At 41.3% G+C, this 19,350-nt stretch overlaps 1 pseudogene; it reads right to left on the bottom strand.

Moving 5' to 3' along the window:
• Window positions 1-9,914: 9,914 nt before the first annotated feature.
• On the bottom strand, window positions 9,915-11,626 carry LOC130099629 (uncharacterized; annotated as a pseudogene).
• Window positions 11,627-19,350: the final 7,724 nt, after the last annotated feature.

The raw sequence follows: 19,350 nt of genomic DNA, 5'->3' as shown, positions 1-19,350 counted from the left end.
ACTTTGAGCTATTTTATCACATACAGTATTCCCAACTTACAAAAAAAACTCACTCAGACAATATTTCACAAAATGGAGTAGTCAGTGATAATACGAATAATCAGTTAAGAAGTTAAGGATGCAAATATTGTCTGGCAAATCTTTTGTACAATTACGTGTGATAGCATGAGAAAGAATAAACAGCTGCATTTGTAGTAAATACTTAAAGGATCACAAGTGATTATCTTCATTTTCCAGCCCTAAGAGAAAAATATGGTAGTACAGAGCCAGAATTTAGATCAAATTTCTAAACAGAGGCAGAGCAGGGTGACAGCTGCCTGTATTAATAACCATGTTTACCTAGACTCAGCTAATTGTTTAGATGCTTTGGGATTAGCCACCACATTTACCAGCAGCTTCACAGATACTGCAGTCCCCAAAGACCTCTTAAAGACCTGTGCACAGCACAAACAAATGAGCAAATACATTGCAGCCAATTACAGATACAAGTCAATATGAAATAGATGATTTTTTAAAATTGCAAAGTTAACACAACAAAAGCAATTTTCATTTGTATTACTATACTGTACTTAAGTGTTCTCTGACTTCTATATTTACTTTATAAGGCTATATATTTAGAACACTATGAGCTAACTACCACTACTATTTTTTTTCTTCGTTATGTGCACATTATGTACAGATCTGTATGTAAAGCATTTTTACACTAATTAAAAAACATACTTACACATTTCAGAATTCTTGTACATTTAATTCACGATGTTCAGCTTTCAGCACTGAAGGATTTTTCAGGTGCGGAATTTTTACACAATATTTATTTGAAATGTACTCACAAGAGAAATTTTACATTATCCATTGACAAGGTTGTTGATGAATTTTGGAAATGACACACTGAGAGCTCAGTTAATGGCAAATCAAAAAATGGCAATATCACAGCATTTTGCAACTTTGACCTTTTCAGGATCAAAATATAGACAACAATGCAATTTTATTGTATACAGAATTTTTTGCAAAATCCATTTTCACACATGAAAACTGTTTTCTTGCTCTTTGTTGTTGTCTCTTCTTCTCTGTTACCTGACAAGGCTGTTCCAATTAAACTCTGCTGAATGGTAAACACTCTCGGCTCTGGCTACAAAGCACAGAACATCTTACAATGTCAATGTCAATGTTCTTTCGACAGATTGGTGCAGACAGAGGGGGTTACAAGAATGAGTTCACAGTTTTTTCGTAATAAAAATGCTAATCCTTATCAAGAGGAACATGCTATGTTAAATAAACTATTATAAATTGTGTGCATACAATTCATTTGCATAGGTTAATTGAAACCTGTGTCCTGCTATTAAATTCCATTGATTGCTGTGATAGGAATAATAATGAAGACACAACTATAGTTTAAATTCTGTGAATGGCACTTTGGTCCTTCAAAGTATTTTTTTTTTCAAACATTGAATAAAACGAGATAATCTGAAGTGTTTTATATGCGTCTTAATTACACCAAAATACACAAAGTAGAATATTTTTCAATAAAATGACAAAGATATATACAGTATATATATATTTTACATGTTTAACAGTACATACTGAATGCATTTCCATTAAAAAGAACAAAATTAGATAAAAACGCAAAGAGGAATAACAGTATACTGAAGCATGCCGTATGTCTTCTGAAAATGCCTCGGATAGTCCTTGGGGAAAGAAGGAAAAAAAGACACCATTGTTTATTATTTCCCTCAGCATTCACATGGTGTCCTGCCTCTAATAGGTGTTCATGGAATTATTGTAGGTATACAATATCAGGTATACAAGACAAAGTGCACACCAGGCTTGCAATTACATTTCCCCTTCTCTCATTTTCAGCTTCCTTTTGGGTTTCTCAGTGCTGTCTGAATACAGTAGTGTGCATGCATGGTGGTAATGCAGATTACCAATATGCATTACTAAACCATGATTTATAGATGTGCTAATTTCTCAATCCAAATATCAGAGAAGAATCCTTCATCAGTATGTCCCTTTTCATGTTACTTAGTTTGAGGCTACTGTACTATACACCATTTGCCTATGAAAAGCTAAATAGTTTGATTTAAATGTAGCCTGAACAAATAAATGAGTGAGTATTTAAAGTGTTCTTTATAATAGGCTTCAGTAAAACTTTGATTAGAAGATTGCTATAACAAGCATGCTGCCAGTCTGGCAACAGCTCACAGTAAAATGTCTTTTTCTCATTTTTGCATGTTGACAGAGCAACTAGTGACCTAGTTTCTCTAAATCTTAAGAGAGAGGAGGGGGGAAATCCTTTGAACTGTACCAACACTCATTGCTTATATGTGAGAAAGATCTAGTGGAATCTTAGAAGTATATGAGTGATTTATTTTGTTTTGGGTTAAAACTGTGTTTCTAAGATATTATTGTTACAACTATGCAACGGCAGAAATGTGTCTAATAAAATAGCCCAATAGAATTTCTACTGAAAAACACTGAATAGAAGAGAGTCTGCTGGCACCATGTTTTCATGACAGCCATACACTCTTAGAAAAAAAGGTATAAAAGCTGTCACTGTGGTGGTACCTTTTCAAAAGTTACACCTTTGTACCTAAAGAGTGCATATTAGTCCCTCAAAGGTAAATATTGGTACCAAAAATGTACATAAATTATACATATGAGAACCCTTTTGCAGGGTACTGTCCCAGTGACAGCTTTTGTACCTTTTTTTCTGAGAGTGTAGAAATTAAATATGAAAATGACATTTAACAGACATGAAAAAAAATCACACAGTCCACTAGTAAACAAATCTGTATTTGATTTTGAGTGCATTGACAAAACCAAACATTGTAAAAATACACATTTAAAAAGGTATTTGGCTGGCCTAGAGTAGGCTATTTATAATGAAACACATATAGTTCAACATATGCTTTACTTAGAGGTAGGCGATTATTATGCAACATAGAAGCATAAGTATGTTCGTGTTCAGAGTTTGACTCATTATCAGACAGACAGTGTTTACCTCAAGAATATTTACTACAAATGTTTTTTTATTATTATTATATAGACCCACTGTGTGTATATATACACTCACCGGCCACTTTATTAGGTACCCCATGCTAGTAACGGGTTGGACCCCCTTTTGCCTTCAGAACTGCCTCAATTCTTCGTGGCATAGATTCAACAAGGTGCTGGAAGCATTCCTCAGGGAGTTTGGTCCATATTGACATGATGGCATCACACAGTTGCCGCAGATTTGTCGGCTGCACATCCATGATGCGAATCTCCCGTTCCACCACATCCCAAAGATGCTCTATTGGGTTGAGATCTGGTGACTGTGGAGGCCATTTTAGTACAGTGAACTCATTGTCATGTTCAAGAAACCAATTTGAAATGATTAGAGCTTTGTGACATGGTGGAAGTAGCCATCAGAGGATGGGTACATGGTGGCCATAAAGGGATGGACATGGTCAGAAACAATGCTCAGGTAGGCCGTGGCATTTAAACGATGCCCAATTGGCACTAAGGGGCCTAAAGTGTGCCAGGAAAACATCCCCCACACCATTACACCACCACCACCAGCCTGCACAGTGGTAACAAGGCATGATGGATCCATGTTCTCATTCTGTTTACGCCAAATTCTGACTCTAACATCTGAATGTCTCAACAGAAATCGAGACTCATCAGACCAGGCAACATTTTTCCAGTCTTCAACTGTTCAATTTTGGTGAGCTCTTGCAAATTGTAGCCTCTTTTTCCTATTTGTAGTGGAGATGAGTGGTACCCGGTGGAGTCTTCTGCTGTTGTAGCCCATCCGCCTCAAGGTTGTGCGTGTTGTGGCTTCACAAATGCTTTGCTGCATACCTCGGTTGTAACGAGTGGTTATTTCAGTCACTGTTGCCCTTCTATCAGCTCGAACCAGTCTGGCCATTCTCCTCTGACCTCTGGCATCAACAAGGCATTTCCGCCCACAGAACTGCCGCTCACTGGATGTTTTTTCTTTTTCGGACCATTCTCTGTAAACCCTAGAGATGGTTGTGCGTGAAAATCCCAGTAGATTAGCAGTTTCTGAAATACTCAGACCAGCCCTTCTGGCACCAACAATCATGCCACGTTCAAAGTCACTCAAATCAACTTTCTTCCCCATACTGATGCTCGGTTTGAACTGCAGGAGATTGTCTTGACCATGTCTACATGCCTAAATGCACTGAGTTGCCGCCATGTGATTGGCTGCTTAGAAATTAAGTGTTAACGAGCAGTTGGACAGGTGTACCTAATAAAGTGGCCGGTGAGTGTATATATATATATATACAAATACCCATGATTATATATTACCTGCCCTTTTCCTCTTCACAAATAAACCACCTCATTGAGCAGATGTTCATATTTTAGGCAGCAGTCAGGACAGCACTGACACTCATAAGGAGAAAAATACAATACTCAGCTAAAATGTATCGATAAGGGCCTTGCATTTGTCTGTTGCCATCTCTTTCTCTCCTTCTATCTTGTATCCCAGAAATTATTTGAACTTAGTGGCAGAGCCTAAGGCAAAGGAGACTCAGCTGGGGTCTTTTCCCTGTTCTATCCAGTGTTCTATCAGTTAAATAGCAACCCTTTAGCCGGCCCTATCTAAAGCTGTTTGTCTGCCCCAGGGCCTCTGCAGCACAACAGCCTGCAGTAATTGGAATGATCACACACTGCCACTTAAAGAGAGACATGCAACAGGCTCATGTCAGTATGTCTTTGTTACTCTTGTCTGACTCAATATCAGCCAACATTTTCTTTAATTACAAGCCTGGTCAAGTTCAGAGAGATATTTGCATGTCTGTCTGATCTAGCGAAAGCTTCTGTTGGCTTTCGAGTTTTGGATAATGAACACTGACCTAACATCCCTTTGTGCCTTTCCATCATGTTTGAGTCAATCAGCACGGGGCAGTTGAGGACATTAAATTATTCTGAAAAGACATTTACTGCAGCAATGATGTGGAACCAAGGATTTGTTTTAGGGTTATTAAAATTGAAAATCACTTGGTGCTTTTTTCTTAAAATGTCAAATGTTTAATTTACAAGTTCTTAAAATCTGTTTGGATATTAAAAATGTTTTCAGGAACCCCTTTTCATTATTTGAAGAAAAATGACAGTTCATTTTTTATCTAGTAAGCTAATGAGCAATGACTCACTTAAGTTTATATTAAAGTTGTCATATTATGCAGACTCAAATCTTCATTGATCTTTTGAGATAAAAGAGTTTACTTTAAGAGAAACATAATTTTCATAACTCAAATGTTCTCCCCAGTGCAAAAAAACTAAATAACTGCAAAATCAGTATGTTCAGAAATCTTTGCCTAAAACATTAAAGGCACAGCAGAATGAAATGGCCAGTTTATGAAGAGTAAAATAGAGGGTGGAAAATGGTCATGAATTATAAATATATATAATTCATGGCCAGGGTTCCAAAAACCAGTCAGTTTCTGGTGTGCCCACCAGTTGCACCATCAGTGTAACACATCTCCTTCGCATAGAGTTGATCAGGTTGTTCTTTGTGGCCTGTGGAATGTTGGTCCACTCCTCTGCAATGGCTGTGCGAAGTTGCTGAATATTGGCAGGAACTGGAACACGCTGTCGTATACGTCGATCCAGAGCATCCCAAACATGCTGAGTGAGTAATGCTGGCCGGTGAGTATGCTGGCCATGCAAGAACTGGGATGTTTTCAGCTTCTAGGAATTGTGTACAGATCCTTGCAACATGGGGCCATGCATCATGCTACAACATGAGGTGATGGTCGTGGATGAATGGCACAACAATGGGCCTCAGGATCTTGTCACGGTATCTCTGTGCATTCAAAATGCCATCAATAAAATGCACCTGTGTTCGTGTACATCTGTACAGTGAAAACCGGGATTCATCCGTGATAAGAACATTTCTCCAAAGTGCCAGACACCATCGAATGTGAGCATTTGCCCACTCAAGACGGTTACAACGACGAACTGCAGTCAGGTCGAGACCCCGATGAGGACGAGCATGCAGATGAGCTTCCCTGAGATGGTTTCTGACAGTTTGTGCAGAAATTCTTTGGTTATGCAAACCGATTGTTGCAGCAGCAGTCCGGGTGGCTGGTCTCAGACGATCTTGGAGGTGAAGATGCTGGATGTGGAGGTCCTGGGCTGGTGTGGTTACACGTGGTCTGCGGTTGTGAGGCCGGTTGGATGTACTGCCAAATTCTCTGAAACGCCTTTGGAGATGGCTTATGGAAGAGAAATTAACATTCAATTCACGGGCAACAGCTCTGGTGGACATTCCTGCAGTCAGCATGCCAATTGCACGCTCCCTCAAAACTTGCGACATCTGTGGCATTGTGCTGTGTGATAAAACTGCACATTTTAGAGTGGCCTTTTATTGTGGCAAGCCTAAGACACACCTGTGCAATAATCATGCTGTCTAATCAGCATCTTGATATGCCACACCTGTGAGGTGGGTGGATTATCTCGGCAAAGGAGAAGTGCTCACTATCACAAATTTAGACAGATTCACGAGTTCACACTTACGAATGATCAGAGAGTAAACGGTTATGCGTATTTGGCGTGCTATCCGGGGGGAGGGCTCCAAGCTCGGAAATTGGGCCCGAACCCAGAGTACTCCCCCCGTATCTCTGGTTAGGAAGATAACCAGGCAAGTGTGAGGAGATGGGGTGGTGGAGCTCCTCTGTAAAAAATGAAACCGTACTCCACCCATGGTTCGGCACACACTTGCACCGCATTTAATCTCAAATCTGATGACGCATATATAGAATGGTTTGTTTAAAAAAACAACGCGTAAAACAGACAGACATTGTTCGCTAATGTTCAGTCGATGGATACGCTCTGCATGCATTTCATGTGAGAGTAGCTGTCCAATCAACTGTTAGTTACATCTGTCAGCTGCCATTTACCAACAGATGGCACCCTAGTCCCTCACTCTGCTCATTATTAGTTTATCTGTTTCAGCTGTGTCTTGTTTCATTTGATCATCACCCTGTCTATTTAAATGCCTTTTGCTTTCATTCAGTATGAAGTCTTGTTTGTTTGATTTGGTTGACACTTTCTGTCAGCATTTTGAGCAGTTCCTGGTTTCTTTATATTTATTTGTTCCTGAGTTTTGGATTTCTTCTTCCCATCTGCAACAGTTGATTGTATTTGTGTTCGGACTGATTTCATGTGCTTGACCCTCTGCCTGGTATGGTCTATGACCTTGGATTATATTTATTAATAAACTGCGTTTGGATTCTCACTCTCTCTGCTGAATGCTGTCTTACCACCACAACCAAATCATTACAGTTAGCATGTAAATCTGTTGCTGACATTACAGTTCTTGCATGTTGGTATATATATATATATATATATATATATATATGTGTGTGTCATCTGTATATATGTCATCAAGTCAAATGAATAACTTTTGTAACTTTATGAAGGATTAATCTTTTTTTCCTGAACACAGCACATAGCAAACAGTACCAAAACCATGACCCTAAAACCGTAATAAATTATATATATATACTGTGTATATATATATATATATATATATATATATATATATATATATATATATATATATATATATATATATATATATATATATGCATGACTATTTTCTATATATAAACACAAAGAAAATAGAGAGGACCTCTCCCATCAGCCTTGTCAAAGTTCAAGATGGAACCAGGCTAGCATCATGTATCCCATCAGCCATCCCATGGGACTACTGATAATGTGCCAAAGCAGCTCAAGTTCACAAACAACAAAGAGCATGTACATAGGCCACCTGCTGCACCTTCACAATAGATGATGTGGCTTTAGCAGGTCATTGAAACAATAAGATGTAGTCCACTGTAATTTGACTCTGAGTTTTCCATAAGAAACTTCATCAATAATGCAAGATCACTCATCAGCACAAACTTTTATGTGAAACAAGTACATATATTTGACTGCTGTTGATTTCTCTTTGCAGCCTCATCAGGGAAAAAATTTATAAACGTTTTAAGGTGTTACAGTATGTAGAATTTCCTCAAGACAGTCAGCCTAATGTCTCATAATCTTCTCATTGACTCATTAATTATGCTTTAGTGGAGTAAATATGTAGTGCAAAGTCTGATTAGCAGTCTCACTGTTTCACAGTGATGAAAGATGACGAGATACTTTACACATTCTTATATTCACAAATGCATGTGCATGGTAGACCAGTTATTTAATTTAAATGGCTTTTTTCACTTATGGTGAATTTTTGGCACATTACAATGTCTCTGTAACACCAGGAGACTATGCAAAAGTTTTTGATGCAACATCTTCGGAAGTTTGTATGCTATTTAGACATCAGACACAAATTAATATTCAACAATGGTCCCTGTCTAATATGATAAGTGTTTATGCAGGTGATATTTGTCTTTCTTTTAACTCCTAACAAATCCAAAGAATTTTGTAAGAAAGTAGGGTAACAATTTATAAAAACTGCACTCTATCATTAGTTACGCATTAGTAAATAGTTAATTAATCACTTATAAAGCATTGTCCCTACATTAATAGACATTGGTAAGCAGTTTATAAATACAGCTATAAATGCTTAATTCTTGATTTCATATCTATAATGTTTATAATAATTGTATTTTCATACTTTATTAATGATCAATTTATAATTTCTAAATTGAGTGTTACATTGTTTACAAACCAGTTCTTTAAGAGCTGTCAGTGGTTAATAAACTATTTAAATGTACATTTATTCATGTTATTATTTATACATATGGTAATAGTTGCTTAGTGTGTTAATAAATGCTTTATTTACAAGTATTCATACTGTAATTCATGATTAATTCAGGTAGTTATAAAACATTTAGTAGTTGTCAGTTTTTGAGCTCATCTAAAGTGAGGACTATAGAAAAAGGAATCGAACACAACACAGAGGGCAAGATGTACTAACGCGTTTGCGCCCTTCAGGCGTATTTGTTTCGCAAAGTGCGCATAAAACCATGGCGAGGTATGTACGAACGGGACGCACCGAGATGAAAGCACAGACTGCCTGTCGTGGGAACTGAAAATGGCAAAATGCGCTTTTCGTGTCATGCATATGCATTCATGGGATGGTCAAGGGGAAAGTGGGAGTGTCACATAAAGAGATGGGAAGCGTAAACTGCGCCTAATTATGTATTCCGCGTTATGTACAGAAAAAGCCAGTGAAAGCACGCCTCTATTTTGCGCTGAAAATTCTTCGCCTCTTAAAAGCAGGTGTAACTTAGGAAGCGGGTTTCCTGGCATATGCCTCCTGGTGAAATGGCAGCAGTAATCCGAGCAAGACAAAGACATAGGCTAAGGAGACGAGCTGAAAAGATTTTTGCCACAAGAATCACACTTTTTCAGTTGAGTGAAAACAAAATCATTAAGCGTTACAGATTAAGCAGCTACGCAATATTACAGTTACTGGAAGAAATCAAAGATGACATTGAATCTCTGACTCAGCGTTCACATTCCATTCCAGCAGTTGTTAAACTCCTCGCTACATTACAATTATTGGCATCAGGATAATTTCAGTCATAGCATCAGTCATAACATCATAGCATAGTCATAGCATCAGCAGTGAGAGGAGGAGGCCCATTCAATTGCGCGTTTTAATACGTCCAATTTACGGTATAGTGGGTGGGGACAGGCGCTGATTACCTGATGAACTGCAGGTATGGTACATAACACGCACACTGCGGTTTCACATCAAGCGCTTTCTGCGTCTTGGCCATGGCGCTATTAACGCTGTGTTCGCAAATCTACATCTGGCCCAGAGTGATACAGAACATAGAAATATTTATTTCAAGATGCAAAAAATGAAACTACATCTGCACATTTAGAATGAAAAATAAACCTCTGCAATTTATATATAAAAAAACTAAATAAGCAAGAAAATGAATCTTCAATCTTCAATCAGCCTGTATTTCGGGCTTTCGACACAGACCACAACAACTTCGCCAGGCTTTTCGGTCCCTGGGCAGACCCGTCCAGTCTCTGCCGATGTCTTGTCTGAGCGAGTCCTGCCATCGGGTTGCGGGGCGGCCGAGCGGTCTTTTGATGTCGAGTGGCAGCCATTCGGTCACGGCCCGCGTCCATCGCCCGTCCGACCTCCTGGCCACGTGTCCGGCCCAGCGCTTCTTGGCCTGTTTGGCCTGGTTGATGGCATCCTTGATCTTGCTCGTCTTCCTCAGTAGCTCGTTGCTGATGTGGTCCGTCCTCTTGATGCCGACCATCCGCCGCTCAAGGGCGCTTTCGGTCACTGCCAGCTTCTGCATGTCGGCCACGGTCAGCGACCAGGTCTCGGCCCCGTAGAGCATGGCCGGTAGGACGGTGCTGTTGAACAGGTGGGCGCGCAGGGGGGCGTCGGCCGTGTTGGTGACCACCTCTGCTATGGACCTGGCCGAGGTAGACGTAGCTGTCGACCTGCACGATCTCCTTCTGGCCGATGTGGATGTTGTTGTTGGAGGCCTTGGGGTTGTGCATCCACTTTGTCTTGGCCAAGTTCATCTTGAGGCCGACCGTTGCGCCGGTCGAGCTGGTCGAGTCGCAGCTGCACGTCGCCAACTGACTCGCTGATTAGGACGATGTCGTCCGCGAAGCGCAGATGGCTGAGCCACTGGCCGTTAATGCTGATACCCTTGTTGTCCCAGTCGAGCTGTCGAAAGAAGTGCTCAAGACATGCCGTGAACAGCTTGGGTGAGATGGGGTCACCCTGCTTGACGCCTCTGGCGACGGGGATGTACAATGGCCGGTCGAACAGGGTGATTTTGGTGGCGCATCCGCTGTTCAGCTCCTGCAAAAGGGCCACATACTCGTCGGCGACGCCCTGTTGTTGGAGGGCGAGCAGTACGGCATTGATCTCCACGCTGTTCTCGTAGTCTACGAAGGCCAGCACCAAGGGCATCTTGTACTCCCGGCAGCGTTCGAGCAGTTGCTTCAGCACGTGGATGTGGTCTATCGTGCTATAGCCAGACCGGAAGCCGGCCTGTTCGGGTGGCTGTTGTTCGTCCAACTGCCTGGCTAGTCAGTTGTACAGCACCTTGATGAAGACCTTGTACGTAGTCGGCAGGAGACAGGTGAGCCGATAATTGCTCAGCTGTTCGCGGTCACCCTTCTTGTACAGCAGCACTGTCTTGGCCGTCTTCCATTGATCCGGTGTTCGTCTCTGCACCATGTAGCGGCTGAAGCGGCTGGCCAATGCTGCCCAGAGCGTCGGTCCGCCCTCCTTGAGAAGCTAGGCCTCGATTCCGTCCAGCCCTGGTGCCCGGTCTATCTGGATGTTCTGGATTGCGTGCCTGACCTCACTGGTCAACACTGACGGGATGGCTGATATGGCGTCGTGCTGCATTTCGGGCGGGTTGACTGGCGTCTTGCTGGCGAACAGGTCCATGTAGAAATGGCTGCACTCAGCCTCGATGCCCAGCTGGGTTCTTGTTGTCCTTCCGTCTGGTGTCTTTAGTGCCGGCACCTGACCGCGCTTCAGCTGCATCAGCCGTCTGCACTTCTTCAAACTCCTCTTCTGCTCGGCACGCTTGTACTGCTCCAAGTCGGTTTTGAGCCATGCCCTGACCAGCTTGCACAGCAGACCGTATTCCACATGGTCTGCGCCGTCCAATCTCATTTGCCGCCTTTTCAGCAGGAGGGCTTTGGTGTGGTCCGATATTCGGCTGGTCTGCTATTTTGTGCGTGGTCCCAGTCGCTCGTGATGTCCTCGTTGGTCTGTGCCCAGTCGGTACTGTTGACATAGTGCACAATGAAGCTGATGCCACCGACCGTCCTGTCCCCTTCGCCGGCTCCCAGTGCCACCATCGAACCGCCTTCCCATTGTATGTGCATGGACTTGCGGCGCCGCGTCTCGCACAGGCCCAGGATGTCACTCTGGATGTTGTCTTTCTCAACGATGATGGTAGCTAGATCCGTTTCCCAGGATATTGTCCTGGCGTTGTAGGTGCCGATGTAGATTTTGGTGTTGTTGTTCCGTGGTCGGTTTCCAGAAAGCGAAAGCCCGGAGAGCGGGCCACGTCCAAGTGATCTGAGGGCGCGGGCGCTTCGGTCTGCGCAAGCGCCGGAAGTGACCTCTCGCGCGTGTACGTCACTCATTGTTTACACAGAGATTTCGGAAGTGTTACCTTTCACTGTGAAGATCTAAACATATTTAGATATACAGGAAATCGCAATGGAAGACGATTTCTATATATCAACAGACAACGTTGAATTTTTTCGCAACCGCGCGAGAGATCACTTCCGGCGCTTTCCGGCGCTTGCGCAGACCGAAGCGCCCGCGCCCTCAGATCACTTGGACGTGCCTGTGGTTACAAGAGGTAAAAACGATATAAATACTGTTCGTCTTCTCACACAAACCGCTCGTTTCGTGTCTTAGGCCATCAATGTGTACTTACATTTACGAGTCATTAAATCATGTTTAATTTGGACTTCTCTGTGCATGCTCTTTGAGGTGGTGACCATAGACCTGCATAATATGACTGACAGACAAGAACAGTTTGACCTAAAAATATCAAAATTGAAACTACTGCGGAAACAAAGACACCTACATCTTGGATGCCCTTGAGGTAAGCTAAAACATGCCAAAAATTAATTTCAAAGTGAACTATCCCTTTAATTATGATGTGCTTCCTCAAGTAAAGGCATGACACAATGATGCACTTACAAATCATTAACTAAAATATGAATAAACATATACAATAAGAGTGCCATCCTTATTCCTTTATACCCATGGCACAAAAAAAACAAAGATAAAAATTATGTGTAGTTCTTTTATTTTTATTTATACAATTAAACATATATAGACTTAAAAGAAAATCCAAACATAGCTGTAAAGACACACATAAGACACGTTTACATATAAAATAGGGAATAAGCTATAAGCTAATACTAATACGAAAAAAACTTCCTGCTCTGCTACTGTTCGGACGCTCTTGCTTACTGCTCCGCGCTTTGCTCTATCGCTTTTATATTTTTATATTTTATCTCCTTTTATCACCTAATTTTAACTTCAGCTAATCAGCACAGTGCTCAAACGCTTGGATTACTACAAAAAAGCAGAATTCTTTTTACTTGACCAGCCTCCCACTGAAAGCTTACATTCCGGGGAAGAGAAAACACAACTGTCTACACTCATAAAGGATAAGAGAAAATGCCTCTTCTGGAATCTACTTGCTGCATTAACTGCCAGAGACTTTTACAAAGGATTGTAGTTCTTGAAACAAAGTTATTTGTGGGACCACCGAACCAGACGGAACACACAACAGATATCAGCCATGGACGCCCTCAGCATACAGCCGGTGAGTCCCATGCATCTAGTACTCCTCGACAGGCCATACTGAGTGTAGAGAAACAAACCGATCGACTTACAAATCGGTGGCACACACAGGGAGCGAGACCCAAAGGCACTCGAGACATCAGATTGTCACGAGTATCACATATTGCCGCAGTAGCATCCTCTACCCCAGATACGGCTCTGACAAGGATTGCAAACACTGGTCTCCTACCACCGCCTATACATCTTGAGAACAGATTTGAAGTATTAATGAATGTAAATGAGAAATCCCCAAACGTGATGAATGTGATCGAACACAGACTGAATCAGCCAGTAGCTAACACTAATGCTAACTGGCGCTCAAGGTCGAGCAGACAGCGGCACTCAGCTCAGAGCGCAGCCGGGCCCAGGACTCTGATAGTGGGGGACTCGATAATCAGAAACATTAGTATCAGGGATACAACTACATGCTGCCTTCCACAAGCAACAACTTCTGATATAAACAGTGAACTTGAGAACATTCTGATGAAACATAAGACTGCAAATCGACTCATCATTCATGTGGGGAAAAATGATATTCATAAAGAGCAGTCAGAACTCCTTAAGAAGGATTTCAATGAACTTTTTGAAACACTTAAAAGACTGAAAGTTCAAACATTCATCAGTGGACCAATCCCAGCAAGAGGAACAAACAGGTTTTCACGGTTGCTTGGGCTTAATACATGGCTCCAAAAAACCTGCTATTTAAAAGGAGTGAACTTCATTGACAACTTCAATCTTTTCTGGAGTCAGAGGCAACTGTTTCAACAGGATGGGCTCCACCCAAACAAACTTGGTTCAAGAGTGCTAAAGGACAATATCTGCTTCTCCCTCAATCATCCTTCTGCAGTGTGTGCCAAACCACTCAACCTGAATGGCACACACACACCTGGACACAGTATGAATGACCACAGGACTTCACTTCAGCACCTGAATGGACATGCGGTTGACACGTCACACAAGGACAATGATAACACCATGCAGCCACAACAACTTCTGCTTACGGACACAATCTCAGCTGAGCCCTGCCCACAGCGCTCACCACAGACAGAATGTGACATACTAGAACTGCTCCAAGATTCAGCTCCCAAGGACGACTTTCTGGAAAACAGCCAGGGAAACCAGGACAGCATATTACAGCCGATAACACCAGAGCAACAGCCCGTCTCACCAGACACATTTTCTCTATCTCCAGCATCTCCACTTCTGTGCTTCTCAGAGAAAATGGAAGAACTGGTGTTTGCTGGAACCAAACTATCCCACTCTTTTGCTGCAAGCCCCCAGATGTCAACCAAAAAGCGGCAGGCCCCGCAACCACCAAAGCCTGCGGGCCCAGCTCGCCCTCCCCCTCCTCCTGTGAGAGCTCTTCGGCCTCTGCCACAGCGCCAGGGCCCACACCCTCCTCCAGCGGCCCGAGGTCAACCAAAAAGAACTGATACCAGCTCTCAGTGATATGTGTCGGGTCTCCGCTATGACAACAGTAACTTTCTTAAATGTTTACATAACAAGCGGGAACCCAGTGTGCCTGTATCTTCCTCTATTGCTGTTCGATTACATGATAGAAAGTCTAAGGCCTTCAAAAGCCGTACAGCAAACCCATCTAATCTGGTGCCTATTACACGACAAACTAAGATTACTGTGGGGACAAAAAGTAAGACTGTTAAGTTAGCACTATTAAACATCCGCTCACTTAAAAATAAATCACTTCTAGTCAACGATTTAATAACCACATACAACCTGGATTTTATGTTTCTAAATGAAACCTGGCTAGAAGACAGCTTCAGTGCAACAGTCCTCAATGAAACATCTCCTCCTAACTTTACTTTTATGAGTGTCTGCAGAGCTGTAAGGAGAGGTGGAGGAGTAGCTGCTCTTTTTAAGGATGTCTATCAATGTAAGCAAATATCATTTGGTAATTACCCGTCTTTCGAATATCTGGGTATTGTGTTAAAAGGCGTTCCACGCATTTTACTTATTATTCTTTACAGGCCTCCAAAATACTCTTCAGCCTTTGATGAGGACTTTACAGAACTGTTATCAACCATTTCCTCAGAGTTTGACTGTTTTGCGATTGCTGGAGATTTTAACATCCACATAGATAATACAGAAACCAATATGGCAAAAGAAATCAAAACTGTTTTAAAAACTTTTGATCTGATTCAGCATGTACACGGACCCACACACAGTCGTGGACACACTCTAGATTTACTTATCAGTAAGGGTCTAAACATTTCATCGATTGTTATTAAGGATGTAGCACTGTCTGATCATTTCTGTATTTTCTTTGATATATTGATCTCTCCTGCCATTGAAGCTAGATCTGTGTCTGTCAAGAAGAGATGCATAAATGAGAACACTAGTGTACTATTTATGAAGGCTATATCTTCAACACCAAGCATATCTGCTGACTCTGTTGATTTTCTCCTTGATTCTTTTAACTCAAAAGTTAAAAGTGTAATTGATGATATTGCTCCTGTGAAAGTCAGGAAGAGTGGTAGACAAAAAGCACCTTGGAGAAACTTAACAGCTGTGCAAAATATGAAAAGACAATGCAGAAAAACAGAGCGCATGTGGCGGAAGACCAAACTTGTAGTCCATTATAACATCTACAAAGACACCATCCATGCTTTCAATATGGAACTAGGCAAAGCTAGACAGACTTTCTTCTCAAATATTATAAACAGCAACTTAAACAACACACGCACTCTTTTTGCTACTGTAGAGAGACTGACAAACCCCCCAAGCCAGATTCCCAATGAATTGCTCTCAGACAGAAAGTGCAGGGAGTTTGCTTCGTTCTTCTCTGAGAAAATCAATAATATCAGAAAGGTGATCAGCACATCATTGAGCTGCACTGGGGTCAGACAGATCAGACCACAACCTGAGAAAGCAGCTACTATGTCTGATTTTGATGAAATTGATGGCAAAATTTTAAAAGAAACCGTACAGCACCTTAAAACATCAACCTGCGCCCTTGACGCACTTCCCACATCTTTCTTCAAAAGTGTGTTAAACTGTTTAGAAGCTGATCTCCTAGAAGTGGTAAATGCCTCACTTATCTCTGGGAATTTTCCAAACTCCCTGAAAACTGCAGTTGTCAAGCCCCTCCTGAAAAAGAGCAATCTGGATAAGACCATATTAAGCAACTATAGACCGATCTCAAATCTTCCTTTCATAGGCAAGATCATTGAAAAAGTTGTCTTCAATCAGCTGAACAAATTCTTAATCTCGAATGGATACTTTGACAATTTTCAATCTGGTTTCAGATCGCATCACAGCACAGAGACAGCGCTCATAAAGATAATAAATGATATTCGCTTAAACACTGATAACGGCAAATTATCAGTGCTGGTACTACTCGACCTCAGCGCTGCATTTGACACTGTCGATCACGACATACTTCTTGACAGGCTGGAAAACTGGGTGGGGCTTTCTGGGATAGTCCTAAAATGGTTCAGGTCATACTTAGAAGGGAGAGGTTATTATGTGAGTATAGGAGACCATAAGTCTGAGTGGACATCCATGACATGCGGAGTCCCTCAAGGCTCAATTCTTGCGCCACTCCTATTCAACCTGTACATGCTCCCAATGAGCCAAATAATGAGAAAGAACCGAATCTCTTACCACAGCTATGCAGACGACACACAGCTCTACTTAGCCCTATCGCCTAACGACTACAGCCCCATTGACTCCCTGTGCCAATGCATTGAGGAAGTAAACAATTGGATGTGCCAAAACTTTCTTCAGTTAAACAAAGACAAAACTGAAGTCATTGCGTTTGGCAACAAAGATGAAGTTCTCAAGGTGAATGCATACCTTGACGCTAGGGGTCTAACAACTAAAAATCAAGTGAGGAATCTGGGTGTGTCTCTAGAGTCAGACCTTAGTTTCAGTAGTCATATCAAATCAATAACTAAATCAGCATACTATCATCTGAAAAATATTGCAAGAATTAGATGCTTTGTTTCCAGTCAAGACTTAGAGAAACTTGTGCATGCTTTCATCACTAGCAGGGTGGATTATTGTAATGGACTCCTCACTGGCCTTCCTAAAAAGACCATAAGACAGTTGCAGCTCATACAGAACGCTGCTGCCAGGATTCTGAGCAGAACCAGAAAATATGAACACATCACACCAGTCCTCAGGTCTTTACACTGGCTCCCAGTTACATTTAGGATTGATTTTAAAGTATTATTACTGGTATATAAATCATTTAATGGCCTAGGACCTAAATACATTGCAGATATGCTCACTGAATATAAACCCAACAGATCACTCAGATCATTAGGATCACATCAGCTAGAAATACCAAGGGTTCGCTCTAAGCATGGTGAGTCTGCTTTTAGCTACTATGCCAGCCGCAGCTGGAACCAGCTTCCAGAGGAGATCAGATGTGCTCCTACAGTAGTCACATTCAAATCCAGACTCAAGACACTTCTGTTTAGCTATGCATTTACTGAATGAGCACTGTGCCACTGTGTCCGACTGTTTGTACTGTATTTCATTTAATTTTTATTCTAAACTGCTTTAATTATTCTTATTTCTTTTGATTATTTTAATCTCTTTATTCTTAACTGTTTTAATTATTCCTATTTCTTTTGATTTTTTTTATGTAAAGCACTTTGAATTGCCATTGTGTATGAAATGTGCTATATAAATAAACTTGCCTTGCCTTGCCTTGCCTAATTGAAGCATATATATTTAAACAACAAAAAATACAGTTAAATATTGTACATAACCTCCTGAAACCTCCCAAATACAACATATATGCAAATATGTCTTTCATTATTAATTCTGTTTAACAAAGAAGTCAACATTTATGAGATTAAAATGCCAGCATTACCATAGGAACACAACTAACGTGGGCCCTGTCCCAAATGGCGCACTTCATGCGGACTTTCGGTCTCGTGGACTTAAATTGCGCGTGCTCGCCGAGTCTACGAGTCCGTAGGCCGTCCCATTTAGCATTTTAACGCTCTGAAGTGTGCTCAGCAGCGCCCCCTTTGTACCCTTGAAGCGGTCTTTCGCGAAGCCCGCATAGATGCAGGATCCACCAGAGAATGTCTAATTGAAGAGAATTGGCACTGTCTGGTTACTTCCGGTTTCTGGACTGGCTGCAGTAACACGTCTCTGTCCATGCGGGGGCGCTCGCAGGCGAGTGCAGAATGAATGGGAGTCTATGGGGTTTCACCCCCAGAAATCCACTTTTCTCAGGATGTAATTTTTTGTCAAGTAATTTGAAAGTTGCATTCAAAAGGGAGGGCTAAGATAATACACTCAGCTGAAAATGGCATTTTTAAGTTCACTTATCTGTTTTAAAAATCCGTTCAAAAATGTGATGACGTCACATAATAGCAGAATGCTAGCCTAACCTGTAAGAAATCGAAAGGACATAAGTACTCGTTCATTCGACTTTTGGCCTATAATCTATATTTATTTTTATTTTTTTATATTTTTTTTATATATATTTTTTTAACCTTTATTTAACCAGGTTTGTCTCATTGAGATATAAAATCTCTTTTTCAAGAGAGACCTGGCCAAGATAGCAGAACAAATTAGATCACACAATCACAAAACAAACACAATCACAAAACAAACACAAAAGAGGCAAAGACAACTCAAGTACATTTCAATTTAAATAAAAGTGCCATTAATTAAAACATTTGCACATGTGGATGGATTCATGTTCTATAGTTTTGACATAACCTTTAAAATCATTTAAGGAAATTAGACACTGTAGTTTAAGTGTTTTCTGTAGATCATTCCAAGTAGAAGGTGCAAAAAACATGAAAGCCTTTTTGAACAACTCTGTCCGGGCTTGAGGTACATTCAATGAAATAGTTTTCTGGGACCGTAAACCATAGGTGCTCTGTGTAAAAGAAAGAAATTCAGATATGTAACATGGAAGCCTGCCTATAATGCCCTTATATATAAAGATATAAAGGTGAGTAAGCCGGCGATTTGACAGAGAAGGCAAATTCACTGTGGAGTAAAGTGTACAGTGATGAGTGAGGGGTCTGCAATTAGAA

Source organism: Rhinichthys klamathensis, unplaced genomic scaffold (genome assembly GCF_029890125.1).
Source record: "Rhinichthys klamathensis goyatoka isolate OS25496 unplaced genomic scaffold, OSU_Roscu_1.1 h1tg000232l_1, whole genome shotgun sequence".
Taxonomy (NCBI): Eukaryota; Metazoa; Chordata; class Actinopteri; order Cypriniformes; family Leuciscidae; genus Rhinichthys; species Rhinichthys klamathensis.
Note: the sequence above shows the minus strand (reverse complement) of the source record. Positions and strands in the feature narration are given on the sequence as shown.